This window comes from Giraffa tippelskirchi, chromosome 1, assembly GCF_054371585.1.
Source record: "Giraffa tippelskirchi isolate mGirTip1 chromosome 1, T2T-mGirTip1v1.2.pri, whole genome shotgun sequence".
Classification (NCBI taxonomy): Eukaryota; Metazoa; Chordata; class Mammalia; order Artiodactyla; family Giraffidae; genus Giraffa; species Giraffa tippelskirchi.
Genome location: NC_137275.1, coordinates 100,443,688 through 100,464,264, shown reverse-complemented (window position 1 = coordinate 100,464,264; position 20,577 = coordinate 100,443,688). Strand labels below are relative to the sequence as shown.

The 20,577-nt window shown below is 36.8% G+C and overlaps 1 protein-coding gene and 1 pseudogene across 2 annotated transcripts in view; both read right to left on the bottom strand.

Annotated features, from left to right (window-relative positions):
• The window catches only part of LOC145515715 (uncharacterized), a 150,698-nt gene that overhangs the window by 96,661 nt on the left and 33,460 nt on the right, over nucleotides 1–20,577 (bottom strand). The window contains exons 5-9 of the mRNA XM_081516981.1: nucleotides 19,962–20,117; nucleotides 15,563–15,722; nucleotides 11,787–11,835; nucleotides 7,551–7,671; nucleotides 3,179–3,303 (exon numbers count right to left, since the gene is read on the bottom strand). The gene's annotated coding sequence lies outside the window, so the exon portion shown is untranslated. The remainder of the gene's footprint in view (nucleotides 1–3,178; nucleotides 3,304–7,550; nucleotides 7,672–11,786; nucleotides 11,836–15,562; nucleotides 15,723–19,961; nucleotides 20,118–20,577) is intronic.
• On the bottom strand, nucleotides 9,920–11,757 carry LOC145534950 (nucleolar protein 56 pseudogene; annotated as a pseudogene). The gene has a single exon (XR_014075110.1). The product of XR_014075110.1 is annotated as a nucleolar protein 56 pseudogene (transcript).

Here is a 20,577-nt window from a genome sequence, read left to right as displayed (position 1 = left end):
TCCACTAGTCATCTGTCAAATGTTTGCTGCTGCTGCTGCTGCTTAGTCGCGTCAGTCATGTCCTACTCTTTGCGACCCCATAGACGGCAGCCCTCCAGGCTCCCCCGTCCCTGGGATTCTCCAGGCAAGAATACTGGAGTGGGTTGCCATTTCCTCCTCCAGTGCATGACAGTGAAAAGTGAAAGTGAAGTCGCTCAGTCGTGTCCGACTCTCCGCGACCCCATGGGCTGCAGCCTACCAGGCTCCTCTGTCCATGGGGTTTCCCAGGCAAGAGTACTGGAGTGGGGTGCCATTGCCTTCTCCGGTCAAATGTTTACTGAGCAGCTATTATGTGCCAGTCTTTACTTTCATTGATAGAAACACTGCCGATAAAAAATGTGAGTTGGTAAAAGGTACAAACTTCTAGTTATAAAATAAGTAAGTCATAGGATGTAAAGTACAGCATGAGGATTATAGCTCACAATAGTGTATTGTGTATTTGAACCTTGCTACCAGAGCAAATCTTAAAGGTTCTTATTATGACAATAAAAAAAAAAAAATTTAACTAGATATAGTAAAGAATGTAGCTAGACGCTGTGGTGATTATTTCATAATATGTACAAATAATGAATCATGTTATACCTGAAATTAATATGATATCAATTATAGGTCAATTAAAATTTTTTAAAGGGAAAAGGCCTGTTTTTGTATTGCTCACTTTTAAGAGGAAAACAGGAAATAAAACAGATACAAATAAATACACATTATGGCAAGTGGTAGAAAGAACTAAGAATGAGGGGATGAAACAGGATAAGGGTCAGAAAGTGATACAACATTTGTAATAGAATTGCTAGTAAAAGCCATAGATATAACTGAGGAACAGCTCTTAAGGTGGTAGAGGAGCAGTTACAGAGGACCTACAGAACATTTTCTGTGCACTGAAAAAAGGATGAGATCAAAGTGGCTGGATGGTGTTGAGTGAGTGAGCTAGGAGAAGGAGTTGAGAATGGCTTATCAGGAGGGGAAGACTATGAAGAGCCCTGTTGGACAAAAAAATTCTTTGGCTTTTCTTGTGAGAGTGGAACCACAGAGATATGACATGATCTAACGTCACATTCAGAAAGATCACTCTCAGAATAGTGTGGAAAACGCAGTGGCTGCATATGGAAACAAGGATAAAAGGAGGGAGACTTTTTGAAGGCCAAGGCAAAAATCTAAGTGAAGATGACAGTGCTATGAACACAGGCTAAACAGTGGAGTTACTCAAAAGTTATCAGATTCGGAAAGTATTTCAAAGTAGATCTGCTAATGAAGTTCATGTGAAAGATAAACAGACATCCAGGATAAAATTGTGCTTTTCTGTTTGTTCGTTTTGGCTTGAGCAATTAGAAGATACAGCAAATTGACCAGTTTTAGAAAAAGCTGCTACTAGGGAGGTGGGTAGAGTCTTTGCTTGTTCACAGGTCAGTTACCTGAAGTGGATCCAAAAAAGGGGAGAAAGAAACAGCCAGCGAGGTCAAAGGATGGAGTTCTAAAATACTCCACAGAGGGAATGATCAGCCCTGTCAAATGCTGCCAAAAGTTCAGGAAGGTGAGAAAGGAAGAGTGACTATTGGATTAGGCAATGCAGAGGCTTTCATGACCTTAAGAACTGCAATTTTTATGGAATTATGGGCATATACAGTGTGTTTAATATGCAGTCAGAGGAGTGCAGGTGAAGACAGGGAACAAAGACAACTCCTCCCAAGTTTTACTGTAAAAGGAAAAACATATGATAGTTTCTACAGCGATGTGAGGTCAAGAAAATATTGTTTTAATTGAGGTGGGGTTAAGACAGCATATGTGGATAACATGGGAAAGCACAAAGTGAAATTTAAAAAAAAAACGTAACACTGCAAGAGACAGAGGTGGCAGATGCAATTACGAATGGATGAGCCTCCAGGGGACTTTCATTTCTTTGAGCTTGTGCTTTGTGTACTTTAAGGTTCTATTTTTAAGTATATAAACATTTAAGATTGTTATTTCTCCTTGGTGAACTGACCCTTCTATCGATATATAATATCTTCTTTCATCCCTGGTAATTTGCTTTAGATCTACTTCTGATAGTAACATAGCCACTTAAACCTTCTTTGATTAGCTTTTGCAGAGCATAACTTTTTCCATCCTTTTGACCTTAACCAATCTATATCATTATATTTGAAGTGAGTTTCTTATGGATAACATATAGTTGGGTCATGTTTTCTTAATACCTTTTGACAAGCTATATTTTTTAATAGGTGCTTAAAATAAACTTCCAGAAATGTAATTATTGACTGATCTGGATTACACTTTTTTGTTGTCTTCTTTCCTGTTTTTTATTTCCTTTTTTCTCTTTTATGTTGGATTATCTGAATACTATGTTCCAGCTTAAAATCAATTGTAATTTTAACTATATCTCTTTGCAAAAATTTTTTGCAAAGAAGAAAAATCCCTAGGATTTAAAATACATACTTAACTTTTCACAGGCTACTTAAAATCAACATCTTTCTACTTCAAGTGAAATTATATACATATATATATATACATATATGTAAACTATACACATATACTGTAAATATAAACTATCCTCTAGAGTTCTTAAAGCATGTTTAGCAAGTATGTGTATGTATGTATACAATATATGTGTGTATATATATTATGCAATTGCCAAACAATAGCTAATATTGACTTAAATATGTATCATTTCTGTTGCTCATCCTTCCTTCCTGATATTTCAGTGTTCTACATTTCCTTCTAGTATCATTTCCTTTATGCTTGAAGAAATTTTAGCAACAATTTTAGAGCTTATTTGTTGGTTATGAATTTTCTTAGTTTTTCTTCGTCTGAAAATGTCTTTATTTAATCTTCATTTCAGAAACTTATTTTCATTGGCTATAGAATTTAGCATTTGACAGTTCTTTTTTCTCAATACTTTAAATATGTTGCGCAAATTCCTTCTTCCATGGTTTCTGGTGAGAAATCTATAATTATTAATTAAAGATTAACAATTTCTAATTATTAATCGCTAACATCTGAATTATTGTTACCCTAAAGGTAATACATTGTTTCTCTTTCTGCTGCCACCGCAGTTACCAATGCCAATGAACTATCTATGGTCCAGGGCATGAGAGAACAGAAAAAGACAAAAGAAAAAACAAGTTATAGGGTTTTTTAAACTTACTCTTAGCTTTAGAAGTTGAGGTTCCTGCTCTTTAAGTCAGAAGCAGAAAGCTCCTCCTGGAGCCCTCTGTCTGCACCATCATCCTCTATCCAGGTTTACCACCAGGTTAAGTTCATGTGTAGGGGCTAAAGGGAACAGGGAGGAAAATAAAAAATTCAGATCACATAGGTTACTTTGAATCTGGTCAAGCAGTTCCTATTTACTTTCAATCCTCAAATACATTCCCCATGCATTTTGTCCAGATCTTATCATTGCATTCCATGGAAAGTCAGGGGGGCATATGTGGACACCATATTACTTGGACAGAATCCTAAGGAAATGTCTTATGTTTTCATCTAGGATTAAGAAAATAAAGCGTTCAAAGAAATAATTTAAATGGAAAGTAGAAGCAAAGATTGTTTTCCTGTTTCTACCTCATTGTTTTAATCTACATTTAAGTTAATAAGAGTATTTCATTATACCAAAATGTACCTATTTTACACATGCTATCATATGTGATACTCCTCCTATCTTGTACACAGGGATGTTACTTTTAATACAAGTATTTATCCTAAGCAAGAGACACTGATCTGAAACTTGACTCTGTTATCCAACCTACCCAATATACACTGGGAATAATTTGATCAGTATGTCTGCCAAAGCCATTGTAAAAAAGTTTGAACTTACAAAAACATTATGGATCAATGTGTTGGAATATGTTCATGTCTGAGGCAACTCGTAAGAATATTAGGTCTGTCTAAAATGCTTCTGAGTCAAATTATTGAAAGAGGATATGTCACCAAAACCCTGTAACAGAGTCTCCCTATACTGGCTACTACTCAAATTTCAGTTCCTCTATAAGAATCACAGTGATTCTCATGAAATGGTTTCATTTTCTATAAAATTCACCTACACAATCACTCAAATATATTTGCAAGCACCATACTATGAGGTTGTAGACAATTTGGAGTAACAGTCTTATAATACTTATGAGTATTAAAATTTCATTTTTATAAGTTATAAGACTAATAACTTTAGCTAATAACTAATAACTTTGGGCTTCCCTTATAGCTCAGTTGGTAAAAAATCCGCCTGTAATGCAGGAGACCCCGGTTCAATCCCTGGGTCGGGAAGATCTGCTGGAGAAGGGTTAGGCTACCCACTCCAGTATTCTTGGGCTTCCCTTGTGGCTCAATTGGTAAAGAATCCACCTACAATGTGGGAGACCTGGGTCCAATCCTTGGGTCAGGAAGATCCCCTGGAGAAGGGAAGGGCTACCCACTCCAGTATTCTGGCCTGGAGAATTCCATGGACTGTACAGTACATGGGGTCGCCAAGAGTCGGGCACAACTGAGCAAGCTTCACTTTCACTTTCACATTTTCAAGACTAATAAATATGCTTACAGGCAATACTATAGGTATTTGAATAGCTGATAGTTTCAAGAAATAAAATCACCCATTTCACAATATTTTCACAACTATAAATTAAAGAACATAACTTCATTATTTGAGGTGTAATGAAAAACATGTTATCATCAGCCCAAACTCTGTACATTTCTCTATATAAAATGGAAACACAGAACTTTAAATCTAACAGTGAGGAAGTGACAATACTTAGCATTTGTGATGGATTTCAGAGTCAGTCAGTGAAAGGATAATCAAGAAGATGTGCTACTTTTTTAAACTGTCAGTTTACTTAACTACCTTTAGGGAAAACCACTACTAATGTTTGAGAATTCTTAATGCCTTAGAGTTCTCTCCCTGTGCTATGACATGATAATCAGATATGCCAGGCTGTGAGGGCTCTGTCTCTGCCAACTCATGAATACATTTCTCAAAAAGTTCCATAAACAGATGGGAGTCTAAGCTGCCTCTGTCTTCAGAGACTTCTTTCAAGAATTTAGAAGCTCTCTTGTTGTAGACAAAATTAAATAAAAGCCAAATTGAAAATGTCAGTCCTTACTAAGAAAATGACATTTAAGTTATATTCAACTCCAAATGGTCTTAACATCATAAAAAATTATAATTTCTAATCCAAAATATTTGAATATCTAAATCATATGTTAGTGAGGCATATTCTTCTGAGGTCTATAAAGCCTATAAGAAAGTATCATATTATTCTCTTGCTTCACTAAAGCAGTGTTACAAGTAACAGCTGACACTTTCAGGGAGCAAAATCTAGGCCTAATGAAGATAATTCTTTGTCACCAGAGAAGCAGACCTTGTAACACGTTCCTAGAGAGATTTCAAAATTCCCTAGACAGTGTTGACTTCCCCAGCTGAGTGGTGGTTGACAGCAGATCCATACACAGGTGCATCAACTGAGACGAATAGAAGTACCCACCTATGTCAACCCAAATTACAGTCACAAAGCTTGAAGCCAAATACATCGTTTAAAACCATTAGGTAGTTTATCACACAGCAAGAGTTAACTGAAACAACCAAATGTAAACGGTACTCTGAATGAATAATTTCACTGATACTAAGCCACAAAAGAACATAAGATGGAGTTTTAAATTCTTCAGTGTGACACAATCCTCAAGCTGCTGTGTACATTATATACAATAATATTTCAAATTTAATTCCTTTTAACTACTTCATCACAGTTCAGCTTCCACTTGAGAAGATCAGCATGAGAAATTTATCACACTCACATAAATGAATCATAAAAATAAAACTTAAGGAATATTTATTTACTTCAATTAATTTTACCATGATTGCTTTTTAGTTCCTGCACATATAAATCAATCATTTTTGATAACTTGATACTTTAAATATAGAAGTTATTACAATAAGAATCTGAAATAACCTTGAATTTCTTATTTTGAAGTAGTATACTCTATTTTATTAATTTTAATTAGCAGTGCCTAATTTTGAATATAAATGCATTATTCAACATATATTTAAGGATTTCCTCATGGACTGTTGAAAAAAAGTAAAAGAAAAATCATCAAGCTATCATATTTGTTTAGAATAGAGAACCTGAGATGTGGGTTGAAACTACTGTTCTGTTATACAGTCCCTTAAAGCATCAGTAACAGCTGGGCAATCTACTTTCAGTTGTAACTATCTATAGTAAGCAGCTTGTCCATGGCCAAGTCAATAATTATAGAATCAAATGGTACATCAGCTTCCTTCCAAGGTTTAATTTGGCATACAGTGCTTTGAAAATAAAACCATCGTAAAATATTACAACTCTTGGATCTAACATCCTACTAGTGTTTCTGACCTCCTCAGGGGAAATAAATTGAAATCCTTTCATTAATATGTTAACAGAATCATTTCAAAATTGAATTTTGATAGTAATCCCCTTGAAATTGCTTATAAAGAACATTAGTATATGGCTGAGTTTCTTATGCTAATTATAAACAGATAATGTCATTTTTACCTTAGGATCTTAAAATATCAATGCCAGGTTCTGTGTTAGTCAATTTCTTGGCAATAAAATAACTTTTAATCTGATTATTCTTGATTGAAACATTTGCTAATTCTTTTAATTTCTGAAGAATAAGTTTGGTAGAATGCTTAGATTGTATTAAAATACAGGTATCTATAGTGTGTGAGAGAGAGTGTGTGTGTGTGTGTTAGTCATTCACTCATGTCCAACTCATTGTGACCCCATGGACTTCAGCCTGCCAAGCTCCTCTGTCCATGGGATTCTCCAGGCAAGAATACTGGAGTGGGTAGCCATTCCCTTCACCAGGGGATCTTCCCAATCCAGAGATTGAACCTGGGTCTCCCGCATTGCAGGCAGATTCTTTACTGTCTGAACCATCAGGGAAGCCCATTCTATAATAGTAGGAGGTAAATGGGATCACCTTTTATAAGTATTGCCTAGGTAGTATCATACCTAAGGTGTTAATGGTTAAAGAACTACACAATGGAATATTACTCGGCTATTAAAAAGAATGCATTCGAATCAGTTCTAATGAGGTGGATGAAACTGGAGCCTATTATACAGAGCTAAGTAAGTCAGAAAGAAAAACACAAATACAGTATATTAATGCATATATTTGGAATTTAGAAAGATGGTAACGATGACCCTATATGTGAGAGAGAAAAGGAGACACAGATGTAAAGAACAGACTTTTGGACTCTGTGGGAAAAGGTGAGGGTGGGATGATTTGAGAGAATAGCATTGAAACATATGTGAAATAGATCGCCAGTCCAGGTTCTATGCATGAGGCACAACATGAGGCACTATGCATGAGGGTGCTCAGGGCTGGTGAACTGGGATGACCCTGAGGGATGGGATGGGGAGGGAGGTGGGAGGGGGTTCAGGATGGGGAACACAAGTATACCTATGGCTAATTCAATGTATGGCAAAACCACTACAATATTGTAAAGTAATTAGCCTCCAATTAAAATAAAAAAAAAAAGAAAAAGAACTTGCCTGCCAATACAGGAGAATGCTGGTTCAATCCCTAGGTCAGGAAGATCTCCTGAAGGAAGGAACAGCAACCCAGTCCAGTATTCTTGCCTGGAAAATTCCATGGTCAGAGGAGCCTGGAGGGCTACAAGCCATAGGGTCACAAAGAGCTGGACACGACTGAAGTGACTTAACACTTAACATGCACACATGCATATGTTGTTTGTAAATATTTATGAGTTTAAAAAAATAAGTGGCCAATTTACTAAAAATTCAGATGGCCAAAGCAACATGTTGGTGACAATGTATTGCTAATTAAAAGCTAGGAGTTCTAGGTTTTGTAAACTATCATTCTAAACGAATTCATTAACGATAAAGTCATCTAAATGAATTCACTGTTGTTTTTTAGTTGCTAAGGCTTGTCTGACTCTTTTGTGACCCCACCACTGTACCACCAGGGAAGTCCCAAGTGAATACATTAGATACTGTCAAACAAACACACTAGTGATCCTTTTCCATATAATGAAAAAATCAAATATTTTGAAATAACATTTTTTATATGGCTGGTTACCATTTTTAGTTTTAAAGAAATGATAAGAAGTGGGTTTCCATAAACTAGTCTTAGAGATATTTATGCAAAATACAACTTTCTATCCTATTCCTCCTTCCCCCAGTAAATCAGGATTTTAGAAAGTAGGGGTAACGATGTAGATTTCTAGGAAGCAAATCCAGAATTTGATTGAATAAATACTTCTCAAAGTAATTTTGCAAAATAGAGCACTTATCAATGAATGTTTTGTGTTGATATACTATCTAGTGCTTATTTTTATATCTTATTTTATATCTACTGTTACCTTTGACATGCATTCTATGCAAATGTCTCTCAATCTCACTTATTTTACTATTCAAAATAAGCGTATGATGTAGATATTCTTATACCTATGCTGCAGGTGTAGAAACTATGGTGGAAAAGGCTTTTAGCCAAAGTCACATGAATATTAAGGATGCAACTCAGGTCTATTGGACTTCAAAGATAATAATAATTTTTCATCTAAATAATCTAACACTTTACTTTGATTCTTCAGGTCTTAAGTTGACTACAGTAATCAAATGCAGTAAATGAAAGCTACTATAAATGCTGTCACTGTGTAGAGATATTCAGAAATATGTTTCTAAATCATATGATGAACAGACACTGAGCATAGAAGGAACCATTAAGAGAAAATTAGTATCATCTTAATGTAAATATATTGCATTTCCTTAAAGCTTCTACTGTACCCAAAATTTAGGAAAGGCTGTGAAAACTGTATAAAATAAATATGTAAAGCATTATCAAAGAAATATAAGGTAGGTGAGATTCTTACAGGAACAAAACATTCACGAAGTATTCATTACCTTATTGATGGATGTGCTTTCATTCTATACACAAACATGTATTTTTTCTTGTAATATCTTTGATTATTTCCTTTTTCAAGTAGACTTTTACAAACAATGTAAGTGTTTAAAGCTGTTCCACATAAGTTTTACTTTATATCTTGAGATTAAGTATTAAGTTATCTTGAGATTTATTCTTAGAAGCATTGGTAATTTAGGAGTGGATATTTTTATTTCCTCCTACATATAGTTCCCCAAATTTCTCTGTTATTGGTTACTTATTTTATTTTATAAAGGTTGGAAAATATACTTTGTAGGATTTAAATGCGTTAAAATATATTGAGGCTTGTTTTATAGTCTAACATATGATCTAGCCTGGAAATATTTCACACTAACTTGAAATTAATGTGTATGTTGTTATGGGTAGAAAGTTCTATAGTTGTAAGTTAGTTGGGCGGAGGGTTCTATAGCAGTACTCTCAATTGGTTTATTGTTCCAATCCTCTGTTTCCTCATTCATCTCCTAATTAGCTGTCTTAATCAATATAGAAAGTGAGGCATTGAATCCTTCAACTATTATTGTATTGCCTATTTTCCATTCTGTCAAGTTTTGCTTTATATATATATGTTTTTAAGTGCATACATATTTCTAATTTTTTGTCTTCTTGATACATTAACACTTTCATCATGAAATATCCTATTTGTTTCTAGTTATTTTTGTACTAGTTTGTTTTGCCTGACATTAGCATACCCTACCCAATCCAGCTCTCTTCTGATTAATGTTTTGATGCACATCTTTCCATTCCATTCCAATAGGATCAATTCATTTTTTCCATTCATTTTCCATTTCCAATTTGTGTTTGAAACTAAAGTGTCCCTACAGACAGTACATAGTAGGACTGGATTTTTTAATCCATTCTATCAATCTCTCCTTCTTGAATGGAATGTCTGATCCATTTATATTGAGCATCAGTATTCATATGGCTGATTTCTATCTGCCATTTTATGATTTATTTAATATTTTTCTTATTCTTTTGGTTCCTTTATTTTCATTTATGGCCTTCCTTTGTTTTAAATAGGTATTTGCTAGTGTACCATTAACATTTTTTTGTTTTCCTCAAATAAATATTCACCAGATTGATGCAAGCTTTTGATTAACTTAGAGTGCTGAGAAGTTCGATTTTGACTTTTTTGGCCATTGTTCTCATTCAATGTTTTATGGAATTCAGGGTTTCTGAAGATCCTTATTCTGCCATCCATTTGGGCCATTTTTGACTGACATATTAAAACTACTGTAATGACTAACCTGGTTACAGCTTTATATTTCCAACTAACTATTAATTTTAAAAAGTATAAATGAAACTACACCAATGATTAATTTATCTGTTATAATTTTTAAGGACCTAGTTTCTGTTACATTAGCTATCAAATTCACATTCTAAAGAATCCTTTTATTTATTTATTTTTCTTGTGAATTTGTTTTTATTTTATTGGGTCTAGGGGATGGGATGCGGAATACCTCTGTAAGTTATGCCCCACTAGGAAGATGTCCATTCTAACTTTCCTGGGATAGCTTTCGGAGCTTTTTCTTTTTCTTGGAGCCGCTGCTCTTGCTGGCAGCAGCCTCTTCAGGTCCACTGCTGAGTGGCTCCTCCTTGGAAGACAATTTCCGCTTTTTCTTGGGGACCCTCTTGTTTTCTGACTCATCAGGGTCAGTAACTGGTTCTTCGTTGGGAAAAGATTTCTTCCTCTTGGGAAGACTTCCAGTACCAGCTGTCTCTTCAAGATCACTACTAACTAGCTCTTCCTTGGAAAAAGATTTCTTTTTCTTGGGTTTGGAAAAAGAGACAGATGGGTCTTCCATTCCATTCTCCTGAAGAGCCTCCTGGGGCTTTTGCTTTTTCTTCTTTTTGGGTCTTTCACTTGTCTCCTCACACTCCTCTGGGGCACTGCTATTTTCTGAAGAAGCCAGGGCAGTTGCAGCCAGCCTTTTCTTTTCATTCTTCAAGCGTTTCTTCTCCTGTTTCTCGAGCTTCCTAGTAATCTCGGCAGCCGCTTCCTCTGCCTGAACCATTGCCTCCTTCATGACATCCAGATTCTTTCAGGGAATCTCTCCAGTCTCATAGAAGGACAGCCGCTCCTCAACTTGTTCTCAAAGCTTCTCCCCCAAAACACTGGTGGGCACCTCAGAGAAGCATTCGATTCATGAGGCAATACTGCATTTGTTTGCCAGGTATCGGGAGATGCGACCTTTGTTCTTGGCAGCTGCTCGGCCAATGAAGGTAGAGTGGAAAATGAGTCCGTATTTTGGGGTGTTACCCCTTGTCTTCAAGGCTCTGGAAACTTGGTCCCTTTGCTGGGCCCAGGGAATCACTCAGACACCAGGACTGGCCATCACTAAAGAATCCTTTTAATAACAAAATGAGTTTCTAAAATTCCCAAGGCAAAATCATATACATCTAAGTAATTATAAATATTGATGCTCTTCTGTTACACATCTGATTTTTCATATTAATTCCAAATTAGATTATCTGCTATCAGCTAAATCTAAAATTATCCACAGGGATTACTACAACTTTGGTGTTTCAAAATGTATCAAAGAAAATTGGAAAAACATTTTTAATAATTTAAAATGCCTAACATTACATAAAACAAGTTTAAATGGAAACACATGCCATATATGATATTTCTGTAAATTATGACCTACTGTCATGAGTACATATGGATAAAATGAATTTATAAAGTTATCTAAGCCAAACTTCTATTATCTCACTAATAAAGGGTAACCCAAATTTCATTTGGATACCTACAAGGATAAATAAAAGAAAAATTTTTGTGACAGTTTGTTCGTCTTTGGAAAGGTCTAATTATTGCAATTTCTTCTTACCTAAATGAGGTCTGCTTCTTTAGAATTCATGTGTTAGTTCCTCTGAATTCTGGAACAAAACAGAACAAATATTACTTCTGCATAGAAGAACATTCCACGGTGACTATAATGAAAATACTCCACTTATGTTTATCTTATGTAAATGAACTATTAATAATATATAACATAAACAAGAATTGTAAAGTCTTCCTTTCAAGTGCTCCCGTTGAGCTCTCAAAAGATAAACTTAGCAGAATCAGTACTGAAAACATGGTCAGAAAAACCACTAGGGGTTGTGAGAAATCAAGATGTGTGCACATCCCTTGCTATTTCCTCCCAAGAATGGTACATGTGTGCTCAGTCATGTGCGACTCTTTGCAACCCTCTGAACTGTAGCCCGCCAGGCTTCTCTGTCCATGGAATATTTCAGGCAAAAACACTGGAGTGGGTTGCCATCTCCTACTCAAGGGGATCTTCCCAACTAGGGATCAAACCCGCGTCTCTTGTATCTCCTGCATTGGCAGGTGGGTTCTTTACCATTATGCCACCTGGGAAACCACAACATCCCTTATATGTGGAATCTAAAAAGAAATGATACAAATGAACTTACAAAACAGAAAGATTATAGACTTAGAGAATGAACTTATGGTTGCTGGGGGTAAGGATGGGGGGGATAGTTAGGGAGTTTGGGATGGACGTGTACATACCGCTATATTTAAAATGGCTAAACAACAAGGACCTACTGTAGAGCACAGGGAACTCTGCTCAGTGTTATGTGGCAGCCTGGATGGGAGGGGAGTGGGGAGAATGGACACATGTATTTGAACGGCTGAGTTCCTTTGCTGTTCACCTGAAACTATCATAACATTGTTAATCAGCTACATCTCAATACAAAATAAAAAAGTTTTTGTGAAAAAGAAATTAAAAAACCCTCAAACCTGAAGAAAAAACTTCTGGTTTCTCTTCCCATATTGTCTATTTATTGCAGAGGCTTTTCATGTTCAAGTAAGACCTTATACTGGGGAACCTTCTTCCAGACTACTACACTGAAGGTAGAGTGCTTTAAGAAAGGTGTGATTAAGGCTCCTACAGCTTCTAAATCTTGACTGTGGAGGAGTCATCACAGAAAACTGTAAAAATAGTCTGGTATTAAGTAAATTATGAGTTAGCCTCATATAAGCTGTTCTATTTATTCTCCCCAAATCATTTTATTTCACCAAAGAGGATTTAACTTACATTTTTTTCTGTCAAACAATACTTCTCACCTCTGTGAGTGGAGATGAGACCAAGGCCTTAAACTGAGAACTGGTCTTCCTTTTACTTAATTCTCCTGCTTATTTTGCAGTGCTTTTCAGGACCAGTCCTCTTTGTGGTTCCTATGCTTTTTTCCAGAGCTTGTGGTTTGCAGAAGTCCTACCAACTATAGAAGTGAAGAACTCCTTGGCACTTCTTTACTCAGGGGAGGTGGAGCATAAGTTATCTTCCACTTTTGTGAGTCAAGGGCAAACTGGAGGATAGATTTTGGAACCACAGAGGAACACAATTTAAATGGAAGGTCTAAATATGGTTGAAATGAAAAAATGTGCAATTAATAGTAGACATGAAGTGATGTTTCCGTCTCTCAAATCTAGAGTCAAAATCTGAAAATCAAAGAGATCTGATCAATGTTGAGCCTACAGAGAGGAAAAAAGGGATTGGAGTGTGAGCTTACACTCCTTTGTCTATGGTGAAAGAAAAAAGAAAATATAAATAAAAATTCAGTTCACTTCACCAAGTCCGAGGACAGGATATTTACTTGAGCAGAAACATCCAATGGAAAAACATACCAAGATTATCCTTTAATACCAATAACACCACCAAGAGATATTTCTAACACCAGTTATCACTATTGAGCATTGTACTGGAAAATTTCAATAAGCTGCTAGATCTAATCCTCAAAACAACTCTACCATTTAGGTTTAGGAAGAATTAATGCCACGTCTACTGCCATTCAGCATATTAAAGCTAGCAACAGAATTCATCTTTATATTTATCTGACTACAAAACAGTGAAAATAGTTGTACTCTTTCCTTCATACAACTTCCCTTGTGTATCAGCTATATCTCAGTTGACTAGCCACAACTTTAGTATCTGGACATCAACTCAAGGCACACAGGCTGTCATGAACACAAATGCCTCCTTTCTATAGTGAATAAATCTTCACCTGGCACTTTGCCAGTCTGGGACAATCAGAGTGGAATTTGCAAACATTGTACTGGCAGAATAGATCTGATGTCTTTGAGCTATCAGAGAAATGCTTCAGAGCACCTTGCATGGCTCTATCTGTATAGTGTGTATTGAGAGAATAAGTAATTTAAGCAAGCAATCATTTAAGGGAAAAATGAAGCAGTAACAAAACAAACAGGAATTATAACCCTGAATGAATGAAAAGATATTGTAACTTTCTAAAAGATATCAATCAAAAGCAACAATATTCGAATGTTCAGGATGGCCTTTCCTGGGAATAGTAAACAGATTTAATTATTTTCAAACCACATTATAAGGAAAAATCTATTAATGTTATCCATCAGCAGATGGTGTAGTAAATAAATGCAAAAATAAATCAAGTGATAAGTGAGATTTTCCTAGCAACTCCTCCAGATGTTTATGCACAATAAATGTGGCTGCCTGTGACTATATACAAAGATCATTTCGATAACTACATATAAACAAAACAGCCAAGATTTTCATCAGCCCTACCAGGTGCCTGAGTGCACGAGATTCATTTTAATCCCAGAAATTCTTACTGAGACAAGAACCTGCATTTAGTGATGAAAAAGCTCAAGAAGAAGCTGCCTATGACTCATCATTCAAAATACATAGATGGATTGCCTAATGCAGAAAATAATTTTTAGAATGTTAGAGGCCATGTGAAACTCTGACACATTGTTGCTAAGTGGTTTATACATGAAACGCTGTGACCATGTGACAAGCAAGGTCAGATGTTGGCATCCTCAGACACCTCCTTCAGTGAAAGTTGCAATAGTGCTGACTAAATTCCACTGCAGAAATTTTCATCTGTATAAAAAGTATAGTGAAAGAGGGAGCAGTATATCAAGGTAATGTCTAATTTCTAATCAAATATTCTAATTGAACGATTCTTATCCCTATCTGAACATTAAAGCTATATTTAAATCACTTAGGGGGCCTGTAAAACTTCTCAGAAATAAGAAGAATCTAATTCCATGATTCTCATCACTGTACATTAAAATGATATTAAAACCACTTAGTGGAGCTTTCAAGACTGTCAGCAATTTGATCTCCTAAATAAATCATATTTCTGAGGATGGGGTTAAATACCACTCACTGATATTCCCACAGCCTGTAGCCAGAGTCGAGAAATTACCACTGTATAGGAAATATACACACACAAAGTATGAATTTTTTGAGAATAATTTAAAACAACCTCAAATATTAGCTCTGAATAATTAAAAGGAAGAAGATTAACATGCAAATTGGATACATAATTAGAATGGGAGAAATCTCAAGAAAGCTTTTAATAAATAGAAAACTAACATTCATTGCAAAAGGAAAATGTTTTATCTTCTACTGTAGACACAGATTAATGAGAAAAAAAAATGATTACAGAAAAGGAAGAAACAAGTGTGAAAAAAAATACATAAACAGAAACTGCAGGATGGGTTGTAAATCTTAAGAATAAATTGGAAACAAATATTTGTTGATGTTACCCATATTTCTGCTCCAAACTAGCCTAAGATTTTTTAAAGAGTAACAATATTTTAAAGGTCTTGACTCACCCTCTCCTGTTAGATCTGAAGCTCCACTTCAACGTCATCCTCTGACTTTCTCCACGTCTTTTTCTCCCATCTCACCACCCATTGTTTCTGGGTATGACCAGAGATGTCAGCTACCCAATTTTCAAACTGCAATGTCCTTTGTTTCCTTTTTCCACACTCTCTATAAAGGGAAGATGGAGCCACTTATGTTAATGAGTGTGGGGTTAAACTCTGCCATCTTCCACGACTGTGCTACAGTTCTACCGGAAATCAAACCTTAAAGGATAGGTGTTATTCCATCTGCAAAACAAACTATACATGCAAGCTATCTTCCTAAATGGTTATAGCAATGAATCTTCTCAAGCAAGACCATGGTATTCTGTCATTCATCCGCATGCGGCACACAACACAGCTTCCACCTTCTAGCACCTGAACTCCATGTGCCAAGCCACAAAATTCTTGTGGCCCGACACTGGCTGCCGCCTGCGGCTAGGAGTACCCCCCACTGAAACCAGAGTGACGAGGAACACCAACCGCGCTACAGAATTGTCCCCAGACCACAGGCCTTGTCTGCGCGCTGCTGAGTCATGAACACTCACCAGGCTCCAGGTGATCACAGCACCAAATTCACCAGGCTGCACATCTATATTTACTTCAGCACCATTTCCCCTTGCCAAGAATTTTCCCCATTGCATTCTTCTGTTTATGGTGCTTTGTTTTCCCTTCCTACTCTACCATAATGCTTCTCTTTTCTAATACAAATCCACTGACTTGCCCTTTAAAACTGCTGTTCATAAGTAACTTACAACACTTTTCTTGCCCAGAATTTTGTTTTTCCAAAGCCCCATTTGCAAGACAATGGAATCCTCTATCATTTTTATGTCCAAGCTTCTCTTTCTCTTCACTCTTTTTTGTATTCATCTAAGATATATCATCACTGTTTCTAGCACCCTCTCTTGCTTTTGTCTAATAATTCTGGGATACAGGTATAATTTACCATATAGATGAGACCTGAAGGGCTAGACAAGATCTCCCAAAGAAAGGCAAAGATGCAGAGAAGAAGGAATGAGTACACTTTGGAGGTACTCATTCAATCTTATATATATATATATGTATGTACATATATATATATATAAATACACACACACACACACATAGATGTGTGTGTGTATACACATGGTGTATATATTCTAGTTTTGTACTGTCTTAGATACTTTACATTTACAATCTCATTTATTAATCAATAACATCTCTGTATGATTAGTTTACTAACCACATGAAATAAATATGCATGTTCAGATATGTGAAATAAATGGCCTTGAATCACAAAACTATTAACAGGAAAAGAAAGATGGTTTCTCTGAGGCTTCAAGTATTTGAACTAGTTTGTGCATATTTTCACTTTCCCACTGGAGGAACATTAAAACCAAAATAAGTCTAAAGAACAAAGCAGGCTCAACTTCCCATTTCTGTCTTCCCTCTTTCCAATTACGGGGAATTTGCTTTCACAAAGCAGCCACCCTCTTTCCGGAAAGTTAGGATTTCAGGGTCCTGGACTGTGACTTTACTACCATGACTCCACAATCAGAGGGGATTGGTGATCTCGGTAAAACACTGAAATAGGAAGAAACTGCCAACCCAAGCAAAGATAACCAAACAAGGGCTAAGACTCTTAACTGTGGTCCCTCTTAGCAGCTCATGTGATCAGGGATGGGCAACTTTACTACCTGGTTTCTCATTGGTAACTCAACTACTAAGACCAATTTACAAATGCTAACTTAATAAAATTGAATTAAATGGTTTATTCTATTTAGTGAGATAAAGCCTAATTATTGTTGTCCAGTCTCTAAGTCATGTCTGACTCTGCGACCCCATGGACTGTAGCCCCCAGGCTCCTCTGTCCATGGGATTCTCCAGGCAAGAATACTGGAGTGGGTTGTCATTTCCTTCTCCAGGGGATCATCACAATCCAGGGATCAAATATACATCTCCTGATTGGCAGGCAGATTCTTTACCACTGAGTCACAAGGGAAGAAATGTCTAATATATAGACATAAGTTAATTTTATGGCTAAATCTCATTAATAGCAAAAAAAAAAAACAAAAAAACTGATCTATTATGTATTTTATTCTAAAATATACCCGCTTCTTTAAAAATATTAACTATTACTCCAGTCATCCAATGCTCTATAGTATGCTATGCTATCTATATAAATCACTGACACAAAACAGCCACTGATTCTGCGGTCAGTATTTCAGACAGGGCACAGCAATGACAGCCTGCCTCTGTTCCACAATGTTAGTGGCCTTGCGTGTGAAACCCCAGAGACTGGGGCCTAGAATTTTTGGAAGAATAGTTTACTGACAAATGTGGTGGTAGATACTGCCTATCATATAAGAGCCTCAGTTTTTATTCACAGTGCCTATCCATGTGTTCTCTCCTGACAGGCTGGTCCAGGCTCCCTCCCAGCACAGTGACTGGGTTCCATGGCTGGGTAATGTGACAGAGAGAAAGCCAGACAAAAGCTGTAATGTTTTTAAGACCTAGCATTAAAATCACACAGAATTTGCTTCCACTATTTTCTATAGATTCACATGGACCCCATCTCAATAACCAGATTCCAGAGGAGGGAACACATATCCCATCCAGGGTGGAAGAGTGTCAATCACTTTGTAAGAACAGCATGAGAGAAGGGATATGTGGTCATCTCTGAAAACTGCAATCTGCTACAAATATGGGTAAAAGTTTACTATTCACCAGTGAGAAGGAGGAAATTATTCATGTACTCGTTCTTGTTTTTTCAACCTTTGCTGTTCAGTTCCGTTGCTCAGTCATGTTCGACTCTTCGCAACCCCATGGACTGCAGCACACCAAGCTTCCCTGTCCATCACCAACTCCTGGAGCTTGCTCAAACTCGTGTCCATCGAGTTGGTGATGCCATCCAACCATCTCATCCTCTGTCATCCCCTTCTCCTCCTGCCTTCAATCTTTCCCAGCATCAGGGTATCTTCCAATGAGTCACTTCTTCTCATCAGGTAGCTCAAGTCTTGGAGCTTCAGCTTCAGCATCAGTCCTTCCAATGAATGTTCTGTACTGATTTCCTTTAGGATGGACTGGTTGGATCTCCTTGCAGCCCAAGGGACTCTCAAGAGTCTTCTCCAACATCACAGTTGAAAATTAATTTAAGAAAACTTCCCATATATTAAACTGAGCTCCCCAGGTGGCTCAGCGCAAAGAATCTGCCTGCCAGTGAAGGAGACACAGGAGACATGGGTTTGACCTGTGTTGGGAAGATCTCTTGGAGAAGGGAATGGCTACCAACTCCAGGATTCTTGCCTGGAGAATTCTATGGACAGAGGAGCCTGACGGATACAGTCCATGCGGTCACAAAAATCGGACAAGACTAAGCAACTGAGCATGCACACACGCATACACTAAACCATGTCTCTACTAGAAATATGTAGGTATTTCTAAGACTAGATAAGGAAAAAATGTCCATACTTTAGGAATAAACGTTTACTTTCAAGAAATTTCAGCTTGTATCGATATGAAAATGACAGTACTGAACAAATTTGTAAGTAATATTGTTGTAAGATGTACTGTCATATCTATTTAGGGATCACAAATACATTTGGAAAAAATTAAGGTAGCATTTTAAAAATATCTGGGTCATAATAAATGTAGGCAAAAGAAACCACCAAATAAATTCCCAGTGACTAACATCTAATATAACATCACAGTTGTGACATAATGGTATGTATACTATCTTTAAATCAGAGCTTATCTATGAAGACACATTTAAGAAAACATGACAGCAGTATGGAAAGTCCCTGAAAAAAGAAATTGTAGATAAGCTAGATAGTGCTCACCAATCTCCACAGCTTAAGCAATGCTATTTTTCCATGAAAATTAATTCTAAGTGATTTTATGACATTACCAATCTCTCTACATTATTACAGTTCTCATCATTTTATTTGGCTAACACAATTCCCAAAGAGAATTATACTGGAACATACATTTCTTGCAATTATAAGACCATGAATGGTCAAAACTTACTTTAAGAAAAATAACATGTAAAATTGCCACATTTGCTTAAAATTATTGGTGATATGTTTAATTCAATACACTGCTTTTTCCTAAGATGAAAAGTGAAAAAAATGTTAGTCACTCAGTCATGTCTTACTCTTTGTGATCCCATGGACTGCAGCCAGCCAGGCTCCTCTATCCATGGGATTCTCCAGGCAAGACTACTGGAGTGGGTAGCCATTCTCTTCTGTGAGGGACCTTCCCAACCCAGAGATCGAACCAGGGTCTCCTGCATTAAAGGCAGATTCTTTACCTTCTAAGCCTCCTGGCAATACATTTAATTCAATACACTGCCTTTACCTAAGGTAATTTTACTTAAAGTATTTGGACTTACCTAAATGAGATGGTCGGATGGCATCATCGACTTGATGGACATGAGTTTAAGCAAGCTCCAGGAGTCGGTGATGGACAGGGAAGCCTGGCGTGCTGCAGTCCTCAGGGTGGCAAAGAGTCGGACACAACTGAGTGACTGAATTGAACTGAAAAATTTCTAAAATAGAAAAGGCCCAATATAAAAAGGTTTTGTTGTTTTGTTTTTTCCTAGTTTTCTTCTTTGTTAAGCTTTCAGTACCTTTGCATGCATGCTCGGTAGCTTCAGTTGTGTCTGACTCTTTGCAACCCTATGGACTGTAGCCCACCAGGCTCCTCTGTCCAAGGGATGCTCCAGGCAAGAATGCTGGAGTGGACTGCTTTGCCCTTCCTCTTCAGTACTTTTACTCTCAGGTAAAAACATAGGAGAGAATCTATTAGGTTAGGCTAAGGTGGTATTAGTGGTAAAGAATCTGCCTGCCAATGCAGGACACATGATCCCTGGGTCAGGAAGATCCCTGGAAAAAGGAGATGGCAATCCACTCTGTACTCTTGCCTGGAGAATCCCATGGACAGTAGAGCCTGGCGTGTTACAGCCCATAGGATTGCAAAGAGTTGGATATGATTGAAGCTACTTAAGC